Genomic DNA, 21,598 nt, shown 5'->3' on the forward strand with positions numbered 1-21,598 from the left:
AACCACTCTGTAATAAAAAAATAACAGATCCTGCAATTGATGACATCTTCTTTTTCCTACATGGAACTGGGCAAAACTAAGAACCACAGCTGCCTTGAATGGAAAGGCCCAGAAGACTTGCCCGTTAAAACCTAAATGCAAGGCAGCAACACTACTTTTTAAATCAGGAAAAGGAATTGAAATTGTTACTGGGACCATGCCCTGGCACCAACCTTTGATTTCACATAACCAGAAGCCATGGTACCTCTGTCATCTACATGCTCCAAAAAAAAAAAAAGTATGCAAAGCTCTCCCTCCTCCACACATCACAAGCCACCATCTAATTTTCAGTGAAACCTGTACAGGACAAAATGTTCCAAATCGGATGGAGACTAGCACAACAGCCCTCCCACCCAGTTGTGCTACACATTTTAGACTATGTGCCTCTTCTGTGCCCCTTCAGATACCCTGAAACACCTGTCTTGTCCTGTGAACCAAAATGATCAAGTATGCATTGGCTGCATCAAAATTTGCCTGCAAACATGCCCACATTATTGGACTACCACGTGCAACTTCTTATTTTCTGCTGCAATGGCCATCAATTAAAACTTCTGCTTGAAGCAGGAAAGACGTGCCTCCTGTTCACACATCAGCACAAAATCTCAGGTGTAGCCGACGGAAAATTCTGCCATCACAGATCCAAAGTTTTCATTCATCTAAAAGAATTGAATAGTATGGGTCACCTCCTCACCATCACTGTGTGATCTTAAGAAGAGACTAATCAAGTGCCAAGAAACTATCTTATTTTCCCGAAGTGGAAATGTTCTCTCCAGAGTTATTTAATTTTATCCTAATTGTACATAAAATGTTAATAGATTATTATACGTATAAAATGAATTTGTAATAAAGAGAAAAAGAAAAGAAAAAAAAGTCCCTCGCCATTATTTCTTGGAAGATACAGAGCAAATAAAATGAAACTGTCAGGGCCAACAGTTTAACACAAATATTGACCTAACGGGTTTTTGAAAAACTTTAGATTGGGAAGCTTAATTATGTACAATGTTATCTAATATTAAAAACAGCAAGAGCTTCTTTTTAAGTAATTCACCCAGTTTTTGTTTTTAAATAAGTAACTGTGGTAACTGATAACAAGGAGATGAGCTGCTTAAAAAAGAATCATTTGCTATTTTTAATATAATATTAGTAAAACACAGTAACTAGAAGTCATCAGCCTATAATTAATGTCAGTACAGTTGGAGCTCTTTATAACAACCCTCTTTTTAAGTCCCAACACATAACATCCTGTGTGGTTGGTCCCTGCCAATTTCTCATTAACGTAATGCAATTTTACATTTGTTATGACAACCATAAATTTCTACCTCTTATTCTGAAATTTTTAATAAAGGAAAAATTTATTACAATGTTCACGTTTAAAAATGACAGAACGCTTCAAATATATTGGAGTAACTGATGAGTTTGCAGCCTGACCGTGAGAAATCATATAAGATTTCCCATGCTCTTTTCTTGCAGTGTGGTAATGAAATCAACGTTGGCTAGAAGTTCATTTCATTCGAATGTATGTTTATTGGTATGGCTGCAAGAACACAGGTAGCTTTGCCAATTGCATATAAAATTAGGATTTTGCAAACAGTTTGGCATTCCTAAGAGTACACCGTTCACTATTCTGAAAAATCAGATATAGATTGACAGTTCTTAGAAATCTGCTACACCGGGTAGAATTCGAGTGCAGAAAGTGAAGTATCCGGATCTTGAAAAGGTACTTTTGGAATGGCTAATGATGATGCGTGCAAAAAAGTTCCCTTAGATGTTAAGCTAAGGCTGAATTGTTTGTGCATCGAATGGATATTGAAGAATTTAAAAGTTCAGATGGATGGTTCCAGAAATTTAGGACTTATCATGGCCTGTCTTTCAAAAAAGTGTGGCGAAAGTGCAGCTGTGGACATTGATGCTACAAACGAATGGAAGAAAAATAGTTTAAAAAATGTTTTGCTTATATACAACCACAAGACATCTTCAATGCTGATGAAACTGGACTTTTTTTTTTTTTTTTAATTGCTACTGGGTAAAACAAATTTAAAGGCGAGAAATGTAGTGGCAAAACAAAAAGGCAAACATATCTGGCACAGACAAACACCCTCATTTAGTCGTTGGTAAATCCCAGAAGCCTGGATGCTTTAAAAGTTTGAAGACATTACCAAATATGTATCGAGAAAAGCATGAATGACATCACAAGAATGGATAAGAGACTTAGATTGCAGGAGGAGTGAGAATAGAAAATTTTTCCTGCTTGTGGTATACTGCACCCCACAATGTCAAATAAACGACTTACTTGCAATCATGTTTGATGCAACTGACCATTTAGGTTAACTTCTGTTCCGGGTAAAATAAGGGAGTCACTGGATTTACCGCTTTGAATGATGATGTGTGAAGTTTCGCATGCTTCCTCAATTAATCGCAAAGAAGTATTTCAGCTTGTGCATCACCTAAACTTACAGGGAAACAACTTCAAAACATTATGAATGAAGGGGAGGTCCCCACGGACTGGAGATGTGCAAATGCAATGAATCCCAATTCACAAAGGGGGGAGGGAGTCGAAGGGTGACACGAGTAATTACTGACCATTTAGGTTAACTTCTTTTCCAGGTAAAATAATGGAGTCACTAGTTAAAGATGCATTGCAGGATCATGTAGACAAGACCAGCAATAATTCAGACACAGAATGGTACATGGTTTGTTAAGGGAAAGTTTTGTCTGACAAATTTGATTGGATATTATGATGTTACAAAGGAACTGGATGCAAAAAATAATTTTGATATCATATACTTGGACTTCAGAAAAGCTTTTGCCACTGTTGGGCATGGAAGTTCACTTAAAAATTGGAGCAGTGTGATATTAAGATTAAGTTGCTACAATGGATAAAAGGATGATTGAGTGAGAGAAGATGGTGGTAATCAATGGGCACTGCTCTTCACGGACGAATGTTATTAGTGGAGTCCCACAGGGTTCGATCCACTGTTTTGTATATTTATCAGTGATATTGAAGGTATATTAGGCTTAGTGTCGAAGTTTGCAGATGACACAAAGGTTGGCAGGGTTGTTCTACTGCAACAGGATATAGAAAATTTGGGAAGATGGGCTGAAGTGGCAACTGAAGTTTAACATTGACAAATGCAAAGTACTGCATATGGGTAGAAGTAACCCCAGAGGAACGTACCAGCTTTGTGGTACTACACTTAGGGTGGTAGAAAATGAAAAAGATGGAGTAATTGTGCAGTCAGATATGAAGTTTTCTGAACAATGCAGACAGGCTGCAAGAGCAGGTAATGGGGTTTTGTCAATGATATTCAGCAATTTTGCTAGCAGGGAAAAGGAGGTGATTGTCCCTCTGTATATGGCAATGGTCAGGCCACGCCTTGAGTACTGCGTACAAGTCTGGAGGCCTCATTTTAGGAAGGATGTAGATTTGCTTGAGCGTGTACAGAGAAGGGCAACAAGATTGGTGAGGGAAATGAAGGGATTCTCTTACGAAGAGAGGCTTAAGTTCTGCAAATTGCAGCGGCTGGAGACTAGGCACCTGTGCGGTGATCTGATTGAGGTGTATAAGGCCTTGAATGGGTTGAGCACACTGAATTCTAATGGGATTCTTCCACTTGTTCAAGTTACGAACCTAAGGGGGCATAAATTGAAATTGAGGAAAGACAGCTGTAGAATAGATGTGCAGAAATTTTCTTTTAGCCAGTGGGTGATTAATTGCTGGAACAAACTTTCATCTGTCGTGGAAGTTGATAGGTTAAATAAATTTAAGGACGAACTGGACAAACATTTAGAGGGAATGGTTGTGTGATTTTTTATTTATTTAATTTTTTTGGCTGATGCTGCATAAGCTCGCTTTCAAGCATCACATTGCAGATGTAATGGACTTCTGAATTTGTAGTGATGAAGAACCTACTGTGGTTGAACGTGAAGTATCAGTGAAAGATGCTCATCATGGATTAGAATTTATACGTTTTTTTTTTTTTTTTCAAGCGCCTAGCTGCAAAAGTGAAATAACTGCTTTGTGCATATTCACAATTCTCTTGTTAGTTATGTAGCAAAAATTTCAGTTTAATTGTAATCTTACTGCACTCTACAATCATAATTTTCTTGTGTAAATACTGTAGAACATATTATAAATAAGAGAAGTTTACCCAAATATATTAGAACATATTATAAATAAGAGAAGTTTACCCAACATAGAATTAAAAAATCGAAAATCTTACATTACAGTAAGAAATAATTAACAATTAAATGAACACAAAAATCAATTTAACGCAATTAAATAAGTCAAAAATTAATTATTGATGATTATTAAAATTAAAAAAAAATTGCAAAACGATTTTCCATCCTGAAGTTGACAATTCTTTTCGACCATATGTCATGAAAGACATGATCACAGGAATGAAAATTGCCGAACAGGGGTGAGCTGAAACTTAAATAGAGATGATGTATTTGCGCATGCGCGTAAAGGACCCAAGTCGGATACGGCCGGCGAACATTAAGAGAATTCTCATGTAATTTAATTTCGACGGTTTCTTCAATTAATAGTCTCGTATAATTAAGTTGGACAAGTGGGTAACCCCTGTTTAAGAATCTGCTGGTTAATATTGTATTTCTGAGCCCAAAGCAGATTCTCTTGTTGAATATAAGCATTGAGAAATTAAAGATAATCGATCTTTTGTAGGTGAACGGGCGATAGCTGTTATGCAGAAGCATACCGGTGTTTGTAGGTTTACGATAGATGCTAAATTGGATTTTATTCGCGTCTTGAGTAAGCGTGAAATTTAGAAAATTGAATGACTTAGTATCCGTGCTCTCCCTCTCCACTGTAAATTTTTGAGTCTAGAATGAATATTATTAAATGAATGTAAAATGTCTTGGATAGTGCTACTATTGGTAATGACTAGAACATCGTCTTAATTGGCCGCCGTACTTTCCCTCTCCACTAAATTTTCCCTCACCACTGTAAATTTTTGAGTCTAGAATGAATATTATTAAATGAATGTAAAATGTCTTGGATAGTGCTACTATTGGTAATGACTAGAACATCGTCTTAATTGGCCGCCGTACTTTCCCTCTCCACTGTAAATTTTTGAGTCTAGAATGAATATTATTAAATGAATGTAAAATGTCTTGGATAGTGCTACTATTGGTAATGACTAGAACATCGTCTTAATTGGCCGCCGTAGCCGAGTGGTCAAACGCACGGATGCATAAGTACACGTGCCTTGAGTGACCGGGGTTAAAGCCCGTGATTGCTAAATATGGTGCTGTTTCTTGTATTCTGTCTATCTTGTGAACTCCTCTGACCGGTTGGTCGTCCAGGAGTATACACAGAAAATTTATTATTTATTTATTGAATACCTCCCATAGTATGTGATACGGGGTAGAAAAGACGTCAAATGCAGGGCTCCCACGCCTGGGTTTTTCCACCCATTTTGAGCAGGTGGAAGGCGGTCTTTACTGCAGTCTTTCATGATCGTTCGTGGTATTATTGCATTATTTGGTGTGATTTTTAAATTTATGCGTATACTACATACAATGATATAATAAATTTAAATTGTAGTGACTATTTCTATTTTATGTTAATGGATTAGTGCTTTATTTTTTATTTTATAGAACATTTTTAAATAAGATAACTGCTAACTAGCCATACCCACAAATTGCCCACAATGTCTGAAACTTGTTCCCCACAGAGAAAGATGAGTAAACGGTGGTATACTCAAAATTTTAGGAATGAATGGTTAGAAGATCCGGAATTAAAGGACTGGTTGAAAGAAGACAGTAATGAAAAAGGTGTGTCTTACTGTATTTGTTGTGAAATGAAATTAAAGGATGCCAATAAATCGATGTTACTAGCGCATAAAAATACAGTTAAACATAAAAAAAGTGCAAATATTGCTAAGACAAGTTCTCCACAAAAAGTAGACCCACAGAGAATGAAGAATTAGCAAAGGCAGAGTTAACAATTGCTGCACTAATTTCTGAGCATAATATTCCATTTGCGCAATGTGATCACCTTATAGAAGCATGTAAGAAAGAATTTCATGATAGCAATTGTGCAAAACAAGTTCAGATAAAGGCGACTCAAGTCTCTTATCTTATACAAGATAGCACAGCCTATCATGAAAAAATATACATTTCTAACATATGCAGAAAAAACAAGTTTTCAATGATAATAGATGAAAGTACAGATTTATCTTTATCCCAAGTTCTAGCTGTTGTTGTTGTTAGATATTTTGATATTCAAAAACTTGATGTTGTAGATGACACTGTTTGTGTCGAAAATAGTACTTCAGAAGGGCTTTATCAAGATATAAAAGATCTTTTCATCGAAAAAACATTCAAATAAGTAATCTCATTGGCTTTGGAAGTGATAATTGTGCCACTATGATGGGTACTAAGAGTGGGTTCCAGTCATTGCTAAAAAAGGATGTACCATCAGTATTTATAATGGGATGTGTTTGCCAATCTTTTGCATTATGTGCTAGTCATTCAGTCAAGGTACTACCCATCATATCTAGAAATATTTATAAAAGATATCTCTTGTTATTTTTCCCGTAGTAATAAAAGATTAAACGAGTTCAAAATGATTCAAGATGTTGTAGATACTGCTAAGCATAAAATCCCCAAATTAGCACAAACATGTTGATTATCCCGTGGCAATGTAATAAAAATTATTATTGAGCAGTGGGATGCGTTAGTTCTTTATTTTCAGTCTCAATCAAAATTGACAAAATCAATAGTGGAGGGAATATTTACAATACTATGATCACCAAAGGAACCAAGCATATGTTGTTGTTTTTAGGATATGTACTGGAGAAAATAAACTGCCTGAATATTGAATTTCAATCTGAGCATTTCAGATTGCACTTACTCTTCATTCAATGGTTTTAATTGAGTATAAAAATATTTTTAGTTTTTTCATAAAAGAAGTCATTACTTCGTGCAAGCTGGTTGAAATTGATCCAAGCAATGCAATAAATCATAAGCCTCTGAATAAAATATATTTGGGAGGCCATTGCATGGCCTTATTAAATTCAACACCACTTGGTGACAGTGAAAGCAGGTTTAAAAATGATTGTTGAAAATTTCTTGTTGAACTTTGTATGGAAATCAGAAAAAGATTTCCTCTAAATGACAATGTTCTTGGCCCAGCAGTGATACATGATTGTGCTAAATCGCCACCCTCAATTTTCCTTTTAGCAATGCAGTTCCCTCACCTTGTTTCTGAAGACAAAATAAATCTTCGAGATGATGAATGGAGATCATTTCATTTAAATCAAGATTTAGATCTCTCTTACAAAACCATCCCTGAGTTTTTGTATCTGTTATGTAATGTAAAAGATGGCTTTAATAATTCTAAATATGAGATTTTATCTAACTTTATGACCAGTTTAACTATTTTACCTCACTCTTCAGCAAGCGTAGAAAGAATCTTCTCCCAAGTAAACCATATAAAAACAAAAGCCACAAACTCCCTTAAACCAGAAACTGTGAAAGATCGACCAGTGGCAAAACAGGCGATAAATAGATCTAATCAAAATTGCTATATATGGAAACCTAAATCAGAATTGGTAAAATAAGTCATACAAGGAACTTGATATAAAAGATAAGAAGAACGTTGGAAAAAAATGAAAGAACTTCAAAAAATAAATGTGGAGGGAACTGAATGGGATGAAAATTCTGATTACAATTAAATAAAAGACATTTATGCATGGTAAGTTTTATCTTATTTGTGTTGCTATACTATATGATGAAAACTATGTTTTTTTTTGGGTTTATTTAAGTTGCAATCTAAGTTTTTTTAAAATTAGTGAGTGGGAGCCCTGGTCAAATGTATACATTCAATCGTTGAGAGATCTCCGATATTAGGCCGCTCCCATTGGCATATCAAAAATTTGTTTGTATACTTTGTCTCGAAAGGTGATATAATTGGCTTCAACTAAGAGTTTAATTAAGTGAAAAATTTCCTTAATAGAAACCTTCGTATAATTAATTGGTATCATTATTTAACATATCCCAAAGAATATTCTTTATTTATATTTTGAGTTATTTGTATCACAGTTATTTTTTCACTGATGAATTTTTATTTATATTAGCAATTATTGAGTTTAAAGTTTTATGTGAGTTTACAGTTTGTAAAAAAAGAGGGGGGGATGGAAGGAAAGGGGGAAAATAAAAAAAATTATGAAAAAATTATAAAATTAGAATATGGGGGGACACGGCAAGGGATCGATTAAAGATGAAATTATAGATTAAAGATTTAAGCGCGGATGAGCTGTTGCTCAGATAGTGCATTGTACAAGTAGTGTAGGTTAGTGATAATAATGATGATGATCCCAAAGAATATCTAATGTGTATTTAACGTTTACATTTGTATATAACGAGGTAACATCTAGTGAAAATAAATTATCATTACCGCCAAGTCTACAGTCCTTAAGGTTATTAAATAGTGTATCGTAGTTCTTAATCCCAAATTGTATTTTTTTTATGTGAACCCCAAACACGAGAGGTATTAGAGCCTATAGTACTTAGTACCGTGCTTGGGTTGGAGGTTGAGAAGACGAAAGAAGATATTTGTTGACATTGGATTTGAACTTCTGTAGATTGTAATTTTCAGGAAATATGTATGAAGGAAGGTTGTTCCAGAAAACGGCAGTTGAATGAATAAATGAGGAAGATGAAAAGTTGGTATGGATGTTGGCGGCACGTGTTCGGACTGTTTTGAAAGAGAGAGCGGGAATTATAGAAGCCAGTTCAGAAGAACAGTGCCCATGCAAGTATCTGTAGAAGAGGCATGCAGCAGAAACAGTACATCTATGAGAAAGCGAGTGGAGAGACTCTGTTAGAGATGAATCATTAATTAACCTAACTGCCCTCTTCTGAATGGAATCAAGAAGCCTGAGAGAGGTTTTGGGGGCACCACCCCAGATGTGGGAACAATATTCCATGGCAGGGCGGATTTGCGATTTATACAGAGTGAGCAGCTGTTTGGAAGAAAAGTAACGCCGAGAGCGAAAGAGAAAACAAAGTTTTTTAGATGCAGAGGAAGCAATATTTGTAATGTGCTTGTGCCAATAGAGATTAGAAGTCAGGGTAATCCTCAAAAGAGATATATCATTTTGCCTAGAAATTGGAGTGTCACCAAAGATAAGCATAGGAGCAGAAGAATCCTTTTTGCGAGATATAAGACAAGACTGAGTTTTAGAAGGGTTTAAATCAACTAAGTTGTCTTTGCCCCACTGGAGACTTACCTGAAGATCGGCATTTAAGGAATTGGTAGCAAATTTTCGAAAAATTGAAGCTGATTGAGCAGGACAAGGTTTCTCAAAATGGAAAGTGGAATGCAATGTGCTATCATCAAGAAGAAAAGAGTGGGGGACAGAACTGAACCTTGGGGGACACCGACATTAGTGGAGAAGTTAGAAGACAGAGAGCCATCTACCATCACCCTTAGTGAACGAACAGAGAGAAAACTGGATAACCAATTACTAAAAACAGTTGGCAAACCATAAGATGGAAGCTTGTTTAGAAGACGTTTATGCCGAACACGATCAAAAGCCTTTGAGATGTCAAGAGTAACTACTTGTGTTTCACGGAACCTTTCCATTGAATTAGTCCATAAATGGGTAACATAAGCCAGAATATTACCAGTGGATCGACACTGACGGAATTCATACTGGCGATCGTTGATCAGACGGAAGGTTTCAAGATAGTTTTAGGAGTTGGCGGTTAATTGATTTCTCCATTATTTTAGAAAGAGTAGAAGTAATTGCAATTGTTGATTGATTGATCGTTTGTTTGTTTGTTTTATGGCGCACTAACATCTAAGGCTATAATGCGCCAAGTCAAAGTAATTGCAATGGGACGATAATTGGATGGGAGGGATTTGTCACCCTTTTTAGGAACTGGCTGGATATGAGCAAATTTCCAAGCAGAAGGAAAAACACCTTTGGAATAAGAAAGTGAAAAAAGGCGGCAAAGAATAGGAGTAAGTTCAGGAGCACAGGTGTTGAGAACAGGTGGAGAAATACCATCAGGACCTGGAGCTTTCTTAGCATCAAGATTCATCAAAATCCTTCTGATATCCTTTTGAGGGAAGACCACAGGAGGCATTGAATGGAGCGTGTTGGGAATGGTGGGAGGTGTTTTACCAAGATCATTAATACATGAGCTGGAAGAAAAATGAGATGCTAGCAGGTCAGCTTTATCCTTGGCTGAAGTGACAACAGAACCATCTGATTTGGACAGAGGAGGGAGCAGAGATGGGCAAAAGTTGCGGCCAATAGCTTTGGCAAGAGACCAGAATGCTCGGCTACTATTAGGGCAAGAAGCAAGTTTTCTACTCTTAGCCTGTTCAAACTCTAGTTTGGACTGATTAATAACTGCTTTACAATTGTTGCGAGCTTTGGTGTAGGCAGAAAATGAAACTGAAGAATTAGAAACAAACCAATTACGATATGCAACATTTTTCTCTTGAACAGCCTTAGCACATTTATTGGAAAACCAAGGTTTAGATAAAGGACGAAATTTTAAAGTGGAGTGTGGGATAAAGGATTCCATTCCTGCAAGAATAATTTCACTGACACGATCTGAGCAAACGTTGACATCAGAAGTTTTGAAACAGTAATCTGACCAAGGAAAAGAAGTCTCGCAGGTCATCCCATTTTGCATTCTTGTAATGCCAAACAACACGAGGTTGGGAATAGCCATGAGAAAAAGGTTCCATTGGAGAAGAGACAATCACCAAGTTGTGATCTGAAGTGCCTAAAGGAGCTCTCACTTCGACCGTGTACTTAGAAGGGTTGTTTGTGAGAAAAAAGATCAAGCGTATTGGCTGTATGATTAGGATTGTCCGGTATTCTTGTAGGTAAATGAACAATCTGTGCTAGATCATTAGTAATTGTAAAAGCCTCAGCACCTCGACCTGCTGGGTCGGTGTGACTAGAAAACGGAAGCCAGCTGGAGTTGTGAACATTAAAATCACCAAGGAAAATTACCTCATTGTTAGGAAAGTTGGACTGGAAAAAGTGAAGTTGCAAAGAGAGGAAGTCAATGAGCTCCAAGTGATTAGTGGAGTTGGGAGAACGGTAGACACAACAGATGAATTTGACACAATGAGGTAGAGAGATTTTAAGCCAGAGGAGATCAAATCGCCTGTCTAAAGGCAATATAAGATATAATATAGTATAAATAAGATTATACTATGTTGTATTAGCAGAATTACATTAAATGTTCAAGCTTTCACTTCTTTTGTTGCTGATTTTATGAACGATTGATATAACGACCATTTTTTTCATTCCCTTAGGGGGTTGTTACATAGTGTTTCGACTGTATTACCATTATACATATCATAATGTTAATATGTACCTCTCTGTTTGTCTACCGAACCCACCATTCTGTTGTTCTCCCGTAAATATCAATTGAAAATCAGTTAATGCTCGAAAAGGGTTTTCTTACGAGAAGTGAATTACTTAAAAAATATATCTTGCTATTTTTAATATTAGAATAGTAATACATAGTAATAAGAAGTCATTAATTATGACTTTGTCATAATTAATGACTCGTACATTATTACTTCTTATTAATAATGTACGAGTTAGTGCATTTGCATCATTTCTGTACATGGCCAACTACATAAGTAGTTAATCATCAAGTATATATCATATTGTGAATATGAGATTTCTAGTTAACTAGAAATTTTTATGTGCGCTGCTATAATGGACTTCTCTTAAGTTGGAGAGAAGGTGAATAGCTAGAGATGATAATATTATTTTGTGCTAATTCTGCTTGTGTTTGCATAAGCATCAACTTTCTTGAAGACTGTGTGAAAAGCTGCTCTAATCCCCCCACTCCTCAGTAAATATTCGATGTCTCTGTTGTCCTCTGCTGATATTGCGAGAGGAATGATGAGGTAAGCCTAGCCAGTTTATGTACAGGGTGCATGAATGCCACGACTGTAATGCTATTGAAATGTTACAATCGTAATGTTATTTGGTTTTTAGGAGTATTAGCAACTAAGGCCATATTGCTCTGGGAATGTGCGGTGGTCATTCCCTTGACCTTTCCGCATCCTCCGTATTTGGTGGTGCGGGCTCGAACTCCGGTCTAATCAAGAAGCGTGTGCTACGCACTGCTGCTGCTCCTTCTCACCTGGCTACGGAGGCGCCTTACAATCGTAATGCTTAGGTATTGTCACTGTAACATTGTTGAGGATTGGGTCCATGCTCTATTTTACTGCCCTTCTTATAGTGATCTACGCCTTTTACCTCAGATGCCGGAGACTACCCGAACAACTGTTGCCTGACCAATTTGACTGGATACTAACAATGTAGTCACAAACGAACTGGATGCAAAAAATAATTTTGATATCATATACTTAGATTTCAGGAAAGCTTTTGATACCGTTGCACATGGAAGATTGCTGTACAAATTCGATCAGTTTTTGCTGCTATGGATAAAGGGATGGTTGAGTGCCAGAAGACCAGAGCGGTAATCAATGGACACTACTTTTTGTGGACTAATGTTATTAGTGGATTCCCCCCAGGGTTAAGTGTTGGGCCCATTGTTTTCTATATTTATCAATATCAGGATGTCCAAGTTTGCAGACGATACAAATCTTGGCACGGTTGTTAATAACTACACTGCTGCAACAGGATCTAGAAAACATGGGCTAAGAAGTGGCAACTGAAGTTTTAACATTGATAAATGCAAAGTACAGTACTGCATATGGGTAGCAGTAACCAATGAATAACGTACCAATTGTGCGGTACTACACTCAGGGTAGTTGAGAATGAAAAAGACCTGGAGGTAATTGTGCAGTCAGATGTGAAGTCTTCAGAGCAGTTCAGACAGGGTTCCAGAGCAGACCATGAGGTCTTGGCAATGATATATAAAGGAACTTTGCTAGCAGGGATAAGGAGGTGATTATCCCTTTTGCATAAGACAATGGTCGGGCCATACGTTGAGTACTGTATACAAGTCTGGAGGCCTCATCTTAGGAAGGATGTAGAGCTGCTGGAATGAGTACAGAGAATGGAAACGAGATTGGCGAGGGGGAACAAAGGGGTGCTCTTACCAAGAAAGGCTCATGTTCTCGAAATAGCAGCATCTGGAGACTAGTCATCTGCGAAGTGATATGATTGAGGTGTATAAAACGAATGGTTTGAGCAATCTCAATGCTGATGGGATTCTTCCTCTTGCTCAGATTACAAACATTTGAATTTATGCCCCCCAAGGGGGGGGGGGCATAAATTCAAATTGGGGAAAGAGTTGTGGAATAGATGTGCATAAATTTGCCTTTAGCCAACGGGTGGTTGATTGCTGGAACAAACTTCTGTCTGTCGTGGAAGTCGATAGCTTAAATAAATTTAAGGAAGAACTGGATAAATTTTTGAAATGAATGGATGCATGAAATGCGAAGTTTTTTTTCCTGGCTGATGCTGTATAAGCTTGATCTTTTGCATCATATGCCTCTACTAATGCTAACTCGTTATACAGAATCAAGAAAATTAACTCTACTCCAAATCTTCGCCAAAAGTGCATTTTCTACAAGGAGAGCTATCCTCTTAAACCATCAGTTAGCATTTAACTTAATTTTTGTTAAAAGAAGCTTTATCAAGATCGATTATTCTATATTATCTCCCAGGCCAAGAACTTATTTTAGCTTGCTTAATCATATCAATATAACACAACTAAAGAGGGGACTACACTGTAACTGCACGTTTCAAACTCCTACCTGAAATACAGGGTGTTTCAAAAGTGATGGTCAATAATTTAAAGGTGAACCGTACAGACTACAATATGAAAAAAAGCCTAGTAAACATGGGTCCTTAAGCGAATCGTTTTCCAGATATTGCACATTTCTAGTTTGGATCGACCACTGACTTGTTTGTTTAGGTTAGGATATGCTCATTCTCTCCGTTTCCCCTCTCTCAATGCTCTTAGACATAGCAGGCATACTAGTACTTGTCAAAGGAGAATCAACATGGAAAGAGGTTATAGCAACGAAGAGTATGCAGACATGCACTTCATGTATGGTAAAGCCAACGGCAGTGCACTCGAGGCTGCACATTTGTACCAAAGAAGCATTTCCCCGCTGAAGGCATCCCAACAGGCGCACATTCATCAGGGTACATCAACGCCTTACAGAACATGGGCGCTTCGCACATGGAGTACGAGCAGGTAGGCCCAGAAGCATAACACTTGATGTTGAGGAAAGGGTGTTAGAAAGAGTACAAGGTATTCGTGTAATGATTGCGGCCTCCAGGGTTTCCCCTATATACTGCTGTATCTTCTGTAGTTTATTTATAGCCGGCAAGTGTGTATAAATGTATGTGTGTATGTTTTAGTGTTGGTTCTGATGGGTGTTGTTTGCCGGCCCTGGAGACTTTGCAGCGTGGAGGCAGGGGCGAAGCCACCTGCGTCCAGACTCCCGTACCTTGCTACGAGGAGGCGCTCCAGGGGTTAGTAACCGCAAAGAGGGTTTCCAACCAGTGGTAAACCCGTGAAAGTTATGGGAAGGAGAAGTAGGACAAAGAAAGAAGAGAGATATTCTCTTAAGAAAGGAGCAGAAAACGGTAGGATGAATTAACAACTAAGAACAGAGAGGAAAGTTAGGTTTTCTCCGACTGGAAGAGGAGCCCAACCTCAGCCAGCCAGAGAAAGGAAAACTCAAGAAACAAATTTAATTGTGTCTGAGACACCAAGAAAATAACTTAACTTAGCATCTAATTACAAAATTTTCCAAAAATTTACAGTGAGAAGACAAGACTTCTGAGAAGCCCATAAGAACTTGTCTGAACAATAGTTGGTAAGAGTTTTAAACAGTTACACTAAATAACAAGCAATCTAATAACCTTCAGTGATTTTGTTAGAACTGCATTTCTAGTATCTTAACACACAATGAGGAAAACTTGAGATTTAACAAGGCTATTAACTCCGAGAGTCATAATAAAATTAAGATCACAATTACATAAAAAGAGGAAGTTGTAATTCTAAACAATAATTTTTTTTTTTTTTTTTTTTAATCCAAAATTTTGAGTTAAACAGGATGAGCTGTGTTTAGCATCTTTCGTCTTCTAAACACGGAGTTAGCATAGTTACAAAAAGCTGAGAAGGATTCTGATGTTTCCAAAAATTTTGGGAAATCATCTAGGGTGTAAACATTAGTGTCTAACATGAGCTGGTAACGTATATCTAAATATATGTTGCAATATAGGACTAAATGTTCCACCGTCTCCTCAGCTCCACAATGACAAAGAGGAGAGGGGAACAGTCCAAACCTAAAAAGGCGGGAGTTAAGGCCGTGACCCGTAAGAAGAAAAGAGGAAAAAAGTCCAGGTTGAAGCCAGGAAAGATTCTTAGATTTTACAAAGACTTTAGGAAGGAAGGAGAAAGTAATTCTGCCAAAGGAAGAGTCATCCCAAGAGAGCTGCCACTCATCAAGGGCTAAACTGAGCAGTCGAGAAACTTCAAGGTCGGTAGAGTTATTATAATTATTTTCAAAAACACCAATGGAAGCAGGGGTAAGACGCCTCCTGTGAAATTTAAGAAATGCAAGGATAATTTCTAAATGAATGGGAAGGCGCCCATTCAGAACTAGCAGGGCATCAGTAGAAACAGTTCTACATGCCCTGCTCGTGGCCAAAAGGAAGGATCTTTGCGTTTGTAGAAGAATTTTAAGGATGAGAGAGTTTTGAACACGGGAACCCCACGCACCTGCGCCATATGTAACAATTGGGAGGAATATAGATTTGTAGTATAAACCCAATGTTCTAGATTTGAGGTTCCAAAGAGATCTGGCAATGTGAATTAACCAGCCAGTAGGTGATTTAATTTTTTCCTTTAGGAATTTGCAGTGCGGAATGAAAGAAAGGCGATCATCAATCACCACCCCAAGGTATTTAAATTCACGTACAAACTTGATTGTCTGGTTGAGAAGCCTCACCACAGGAGGACGATTACGATTTAACAGACCTTTTAAGAGAAGCTGCTTCGTCTTAGATACAGAAATCGAAAGTTTATGAAGTGAGCACCATATGTGTAGATCATCCAAGATGTGGTTAGCCTTTGTTTCAAGCTCAAGGCGAGAATTCCCAGGGATCAGCAGGGCAAGATCATCAGCATAGACAATATTAACAATATCGCCATGAGGGGCATTTAGCCATCCATCAAAGACCACGTTCCAGCAGACAGGGCCAAGAACGGATCCCTGAGGACAACCCCTAGAAACCGGTCTCGAAACCGAGCAGAAGCCCGATGAGACCACAAGGTTTCTTGTGGTCTCATCTTGAAAGTAGCTGGAAATAAGGCTATAAATAGGACAGGAAACCTCTGCCCTTCGGAACCTCTCCAGGACGCTCTGCCACCACAAGGTGTCAAAGGCCCCTTTGAAGTCCACGAAGAGACCGAGAACGTATTTTGAAGGAGATGTTCTAACAGTATTTAAAAGAAGATTTATAGCATCTGTAGTTGATCTGCCCTTCGTGAAACCAAACTGGGAAGAAGAGGAGAGATTCCTAGAAACATAGCAGTCTTTAAATCTTGCAACAAGAAGTTTTTCCAGAATTTTCCCAAGAAAAGGAAGAAGAGAGATTGGCCTATAGGAGGAAGGTGAGTCAACGGGTTTAGCCGGACTCTTAATTAGCAGTTTAAGATTGGCAGTCTTCCAACGATCTGGGAAGACACCATAAAGCAAACAAGTATTCATTAAGGTAGCAATGAGACAGGGTTTAGTTTTCCAAGTGCGTTTTACGATAGAGACCTCAAGATTGTCAAGCCCAGGAGTTTTGCCACAAGAGAAAGAGTTGACCACTGTATCGATTTCCTCAACGGTAAAAGGAGGTTCATTTGAGGGGCCTTCAAAGGATCTTTCCTTTGAAGACGAAACAGAGTCTGGTCATTACTTTCAGGAACCGAAGTATCCTGTGGAAGAAGTTCATCTAAAATCGCTTCAATAGATCCAGACCAAGTGAGAGTTTCAGAGGAATTGGGGAGTGAGATTGAATTCTGTGGGGTAAGCAGATGTAATTTTGACGCAAGAACTTTGTGAGGCCCCCAGGGATCGTTTTTAATAGTTTTTTCAACTAATCTATCCCATGCAAGAGATTTCTCCTTCCGGATAGTGTTAAAGTAGTTGCTTCTAGCAGCTCTGTAAATTTCAAAGAGCCTTTTCAGTTCTGCAGGAGGCCTATCAGACCTTTTGGCCCTATTTAGATCACGTCGAGCAGCCCTGAGAAGACGCCGAAGAGCAGTAAGACTGGCAGTCCACCACGGAACAGAGTTTATGATTCTTTTCCTCTTTACAAAGCTAAGATCAGAGGCCTTGGAAATAAGTTCAGTAATTTTCATTTCCAGAGAATTAGGATCTAAGGTAGTAGTATTTGAAATGAATTCCTCTGTAGCCAGACTGAGGAGATTAGCATCAAAAAGAGACCAATCCGCGTCCTTTGTCCTATAACGAGGGGTATCATGATTAAAACGGGAAGGAGAAGGTCTGAGTGTGGTGACCAGATCAAACGTAATGGGGTGGTGATCGCTACCAGACCAGGAAGGACGAACCAACCAGTTATTAATACCTAAATTAAATGGACGATTAGATATGGTTATGTCAATAAACGATTGTCCCAAGGCATTTGAGAAGGTGGGGGGTTGACCTCTGGTGTTATGGACTATAAGGTTTTTAGAGATGATAAAATCTTCGAGTAACTCACCTTTGGGACAGGATGTGTTACCACCCCACATTGGAAAGTGAGCGTTTGAGTCAGAGGAGCTTAAAAGTGGTAAACCCGAAAGCCTAAATAAAAGGTCCTCAAGATAATTAAGGAAAGGTTCAATAGGTTAGGAACACCTCATATAAAGAGAAACAAAAAAGAATAAGCCGAAAGATCCTTCAAGACAAGCACAAGCTGCGAATTTAGAGCATAGGCTTGAAATCTTTGTAACCGTAATCGATGGATCAGCAATGACCAAGGTCGCCCAAACCCTGGTCACCGCAGCACGACCACACCAGAAGATTCTGGAATAGACTGCACGATCCGAGACTGAAGTTTTTTTTTTTTTTTTTTGATTTGGTAGTTGTTGGCGCATCGGCTTCTGTGGCCATATTGCACCTCCCAAGGTTTTTGCAGTACTTTGATCCAAGCCCGAGGCGGGAATCGAACCCGCGACCTTTGGGTTGCCGGGCAGGTACTTTACCCACTCGGCTAGCCCGGTCGGCCGAGACTGAAGTGGGAGACCTTTAACTACGCCCTTAAAGGAGTATGGCTCTTGTAAGGCCAAAACAGAAAAGAATATAGTGTGCATAGTGTTAGGGTCAGGCGCCACCTGTGATTTCTCACATCTGCGCCATATGTACGCTGTGAAGAAATACAGAACTACTGTAAATGCCAGAAAAGTGTTGTCTGTTGTATATGACATATTGCGTTAGGTTTTGTTGGGTGTCCTGGCATTTGGCCGCAGGGCCCCTGGTGGGACCTCACGTTGCCCGCACACACCGCTAGGAGGTAGCCAGGCTGCCCATTATTCTCTGGCTAGTCTCCGCCAGGGTCGCCTGAGCGTCCTGGACGAAGACCAAGTTAAAAAAAAAAAAAAAAAAAGAAAAGAGAAGAGAAGGTTGGGGAACAAGAGGAAGAGGGATCTGAATGTGAGGAACAAGCTAAAGTGGACAGATAGAGAAGGCAGTCCACCCGAGTAAGGAGAAATAGGGGATGGGTAGAGGGATCAAAAGTCACAGGGGCAGGCGCCACTGTGCGAGTGCCAAAGGCCAAGCACTCTTTGGGAGTCAGCTTTTCAAGGAGTGCCAACCATGATGATGCCAGCATAGTATTTTAATCTTCAGTCTTACTCTTTTATCAGTTTGGGAAAATGCTATCCGACCCCAGTTTGTGTTTGCACTTGAAGGTCGTTGTTCTGAGCAGCTCTAAGTTCAGCAAACTTTGCCCGTCTGATGGTAAAGACAGCTTGTGCGTAACTCGTTAAGGCTTTGTATGTCGTTTCATTCTGAAGCAGGTATGTTTCATGATTACGAGGGTTCTCCTGGATTTCAGTTAAAAATTTGAGCCTACAATCATCGTAAGCAGGGCACTCATACATGAGATGCCCCCATGACTCCTGTTCGCCACAGTGGCAGAATGGATTGCTTTCAATTCCCATTGCTGTCAATTTTTGTTGAAAGGGCCCATGTCCTGTGATCAGGAATGTAACTTGCAGACCAGGTGAAAACCAGGAAGGAGACTTCGGGAAAGTCATGTCAATGGATGGGAGGAATCTTCTGGTAATTTCTCCTTTGGGCGTGGTTTCCCATGAATGCTGCCAAATTCCTTGAAGGTGTGTGAAGATACGTTTTCTTTCTTGTTTCAGGTCATTGGTAAGTTGCAGTTGAAGATTTAACAACTGTGTCGGAATTCCCTTCTTTAATCGATGGTAAAGTCCCCTTTTAATCACCTCAAGATAGAGTGGCAAGCATCCAGTAATAGCCTGTAGGGCAGGGGTGCTGACAGTGCGACATGCCCTGCAGATAGATAACATCATGAATCTTTGTATTGAGTCAAGTTTACGCTTGTTCTTTTCCAGGATAGCCTTTGTACACCAAACTGAGGCTCCATAACACACAATTGGGAGAAACGCCGCTTTATAGATGAGTGACAAAGCTTTATGCTTCAAACCCCAGTCCGCTCTGCTGACTCTTCTTATCATAGCCGTATACTTTCGGATTTTTGTGGATAAGTACTTCAGATGAGAGTGAAAGGTAAGACCGGTGTCAATGTAGATTCCCAGGTATTTGACTTCTGTGTAGAGACGTATAGGGATGTTATTTAACTTCATTGTTGGAGGCCTGCGTATTTGTAGCTTTCCTTTGAGGAGAATCGATTTTGTTTTCTCACCAGAAATTGAGAGGTTGTGGAGTGCTGCCCAGTTTTGGAGCTTTTCCAGAGCTGTATTTGCTTTTGCTTCCAGTGCCGCTCTTGTGTCACCTTGCACCACCAGAACAAGATCATCAGCGAAGGCTAAGGGTCTGGCTCCACCCAGGTCAAACCCCAGGAACTCGTCCAGAACAATGGACCAGAGGAATGGCCCAAGGACAGAGCCCTGGTGGCAACAGAAAAGAATAAAAAAAAAATCCAGGAATTTCAACAAGGAGGGTTGCTCTGCAAGAGCATGTACTGAGTCATAGCAGTGTGTGGCGAATTTTACATCGCCAGTTACTGTACCCCTATCATATCCAGGGTGTACAAGGTCTCAGCAATACAGACTATCCTGACTATGGGAGCACCCTCCCAGAGTGCTGTTATAGTCAGTGGCGGATCTTAACAGAAAATGTGCATTACCTCGAAAACGGTTTATTTGCGGCCCGATGTTCACTGGGACTTTTTTTGCTTATTTTAGTTTGTACTTTTCACCTTTAAATTATTGACCATCATTTTTGAAACACCCTATATAACAATTCAACCAAATTTAGTAACATTCATGTGACCTATTACTAGGAAAATGGGCTAGATTCCTTAATCTGATCTATGATTTACTCTTTTTCAGTTGGGGGAGGGGGGTAATGCACTGTTGCTGCCAGGTTGGGCTTGGATAGCAAGCAGTCTTTCTTTTGCTGCCGTGCTGAGAGGCAAAAATTTTAAAAATAATTTTTAAAATTTTTTATTGTTCTACAATCAGTAAGTGGCACAGTCATATGGCTTGCCTCCTCCTGGAAATGTCGGCGATCATGAAGCAGTTTTTTTTTTTTTTTTTTAAGATTAATTTAATTTGATTATTGATATTTTTCCTTTTTTGGGTATTTCATTTTCTTAATTTTTAAAATTATAAGAAAATGCAGATAATGAAAACAGTTCAGGCGATTTAAAGAAAATACTGCTTACCACTTCTTGGTTGGGGGTGTCATTTTGGCTGTTGAACGTGTATCTAGTGCTGATTTATCGCCAATATCGTCAGATATAGGCGATAAGTCAGCGCTAGATAACGTGTCGAACTAAAAGTGCAAGATTTCCTATATTCAATGTCAGCTAAACTGGAGGCACAGACTTCTACTACTGAGCAGGAGAAACAAATGCCACAGCGTTCCTGCTTATATGCCCAGGCGCTGGGGAGCAATATTCAAACTGACCAGGAGACATAACCAATCAAAAACGTCACCGACAAAACAAACGTCACCGACAAAACCCAAACCTAATCTAGTAATTATAAAACCCACAGAAGACTCGACCCAGACATCCAGCGAAACCATAAAGACCATTTTTTTATAATGATATTAAGGTCCCCTGTAAATGATTACATTTAAAGACCATTGTGAGACCCATCAAGAATAACATGAAAACACTCAAAGTGAATTATATCAAAAAGACTAGGAATACTGGCATCATTATTGAGACAGTCACAAAAGAGGGTGCTCAGGCCCTTCTAAATAACACAGCGACTACTACGCTTGGCCTCAAAGCCGAAACATCCAGACTTAGAGGTCCATTGATTATTATTTTTGATGTCCCCAAAGAGGTGACAAAGGATGAGCTTATCAAAGAGGTGTACTACCGCAACCTGAGTGAGTCATTCT

This window comes from Mastigoproctus giganteus, chromosome 1 (genome assembly GCF_048544385.1).
Source record: "Mastigoproctus giganteus isolate SK-2022 chromosome 1, ASM4854438v1, whole genome shotgun sequence".
Taxonomy (NCBI): Eukaryota; Metazoa; Arthropoda; class Arachnida; order Uropygi; family Thelyphonidae; genus Mastigoproctus; species Mastigoproctus giganteus.